The sequence below is a fragment of the Crocuta crocuta genome, unplaced genomic scaffold, assembly GCF_008692635.1.
Source record: "Crocuta crocuta isolate KB4526 unplaced genomic scaffold, BGI_CrCroc_1.0 scaffold244, whole genome shotgun sequence".
Taxonomy (NCBI): domain Eukaryota; kingdom Metazoa; phylum Chordata; class Mammalia; order Carnivora; family Hyaenidae; genus Crocuta; species Crocuta crocuta.
This window is the reverse complement of record NW_027530191.1, coordinates 542,221-544,786: the sequence shown is the minus strand read 5'-3', so window position 1 is coordinate 544,786 and position 2,566 is coordinate 542,221.

The following is a 2,566-nucleotide window of genomic DNA, read 5'->3' as shown; positions in this document are numbered from 1 at the left end:
AGGACATGTACCCCCTCTCCACTTCTCCTCCAACAATTACCATTCTGGAAAAAAAATTATCATTCTGGGCTTACATTTGGCCAGTGACCTCTAACTGGATTAATGGAAGGTCTGATTTAGTTTGGAGCAATGAGGTTTGATTTTACTTTGGTGTGTTTGGGTTCTTATTTAATCAGAATACGTTTTCATTGTCTCTTATTTTTTCCATCAGGTTGGCAAAGAAGTTCCATTACCATAGAGGTTTCCAAACCAGTTTCCAGATGAAGTCCCGTTGTGGTCATGATTATTCAAAGAACTATGGGTCATCACAATCATCACCTGACTCTGCTTATTATCTTTGGGGCACAGTTTCTATTCTGCTCTCTGCTGTGTCTACCCAATCTATTTCTAACCTCTCTCCCACTTTCCTTCCCAAGTGCCAAAACTGTGATCCTTCTTTATGTTTGTCAAGGTCACATTGGCTCAGAAATCTTTCTGCAGACTTCCCTTGAGGAAAAAATCAAACTGAAACTTTCTACCCTTAAGCTAAAAGCTGTATAAGCCTCAAGCTAGTTGGCTTCTGTCTGGCTTTTATTTTCTCTTCCTTTTTTACTCATTATTTTCTGTGTCCCTCTCCTTAACACCAAGTACTCTAGGTTCCTTTCTCTTTCTCCTGCTTTCTTTCATTCGACCCTGAAAAACAAAATGCTGATAAGCTCCCTTCCTTTGCCTCATTAAAAAAATTGCCATAAAATTTATAACTGGCTTAGGCTGGCCATTACTGATCTTGATTTAGCTACTGCCAAGAAATATTTTATGATTATCCTCTGACTTATTTACAACAAACTCACAATGTCCTTGATGTTAGGAGCCTGTGTATATCCTCTGATTTGTTTGGAAAATTGAGTGAGTACTGGAAGTTCCCTGTGTAGAATAGGGTGCTTTGGGTTGTAAGACTTGTACATTTTATATGAGAAGATAAAATCCCAAAGCCTGAATATGTAATAACAGCAAATCATTTTGGTGCCACATAGAAAATGTAAACAGCCCTGAGACAACACAGGAAACTTTCCAGTACTTCCTTAAGCATTAGTTTCAGAAGGCCATTAGTAAGGCTTGTAATTGAAAATAAATTGTGTTGGTGAGGTTGAAATTGGCTAGTGGTGGAAACTGTTTGAATATCTGAATGAAATGAGGGTAATTGATTATGTAAGAGTGATTTAGAGGCTGATGTAATGACCACCATAATAGCAGTCTTACTTCTGTTATTTGAAGGATGAGTGGGGGCAGGAATGATTTAAATGTTTGAAGTATTTGAATTGTGTTGATTGTTCCATTGCAGATTTGAAATATATGAAAGTGATCTTTCTGTAACCTCTGGTATCACATTGATCACTATATAAATTTAAATTGTTTGGTAGCTCTCCAGCAGGTGATGTTTTGTCTTGAGCAAAAGAGTGTAATCACCTGGACTAGATCCATAAAGAAGAATTCTGATGTGTGTTTCCAAAGGGAAATATCAACTGTATATTTTGGAAGTTAACCCAAAACTGTGGTGCCATAGTTGAACTTGAGTACTTCATTGTCATGGAAAGAATCTGATGTCTGAGTAACAGTTATATTATTTTGCTTTCTCTAGTCACTTTCCCCTACCTGGCTAGGCTAGGTTTGGGACCAAGGGTAGTGGCAATAAAATTGAGTGTCTACAACTGCATTATTGATTATTGTATGTTATTTTGCTGAGGCCAGCACTATTTTATGGGGGAGCTACTGGTAAAAAAGAGCTTTGAGGAAGAATAAAGGCTTGCTTATATAAATTTAAGGTGTAGTTCACCCAATACATAACAGGATCCAGGAGGAGGAGGAGTGATCATCTCACGACATATCTGTCACAGCACTGTTAGAGAAATACCACTTGATAACTCAGGAAATGTGACTGCATGAACCAAGTATAAACTTGGGGCCACACTGTCCAATCTCCCCATGATGCTCCATTACAAAGCATAGTCTAGAAACCAAAGTAATTATTACTGAAAGCTAATCTTACTTTCATCTCTTAAAGATTCATGAAAGTAGATTAAATGTATAATCCACAGTAAAACAACTTTTCAAAACTGCCTTTGCTTCTTTCTCAATTTTTCAGACTCCAGAGCTGCACTAGAGACCCTCAAAAGGCTACTTTCATATGATATATGGCTATTCATCCCCTACTGCACCCCTTTAACTCTTCATTGTGCAAATCCACTCAGGTTCTCTGGCTGTTTTTATTCCTGCCTTTTGTTTTATTTAATTTGGTTCCACTTATTCTTACAAAAAGTGTTAGGAACTAGTTAGGCAAAAATTTTCTTAAAGCATATAGTAAGGGGAAGATAAGAATCTGAGCAGATAAAGACTAAGTTCTCTTATTACTTGGGATGGGAGTAGGGGTCTTAAATTATTGCTAAGATTATAGGTAATCTATCTTGTCCCTAGTATAATCCATAATAAAGGCCAACATTTATTAGTAGTTAATATGTTCCACTCATTTTGCTATGTATTTTACATTAATTATGTCATAATAACTAATGTTATTTTACAAATTTGTAGT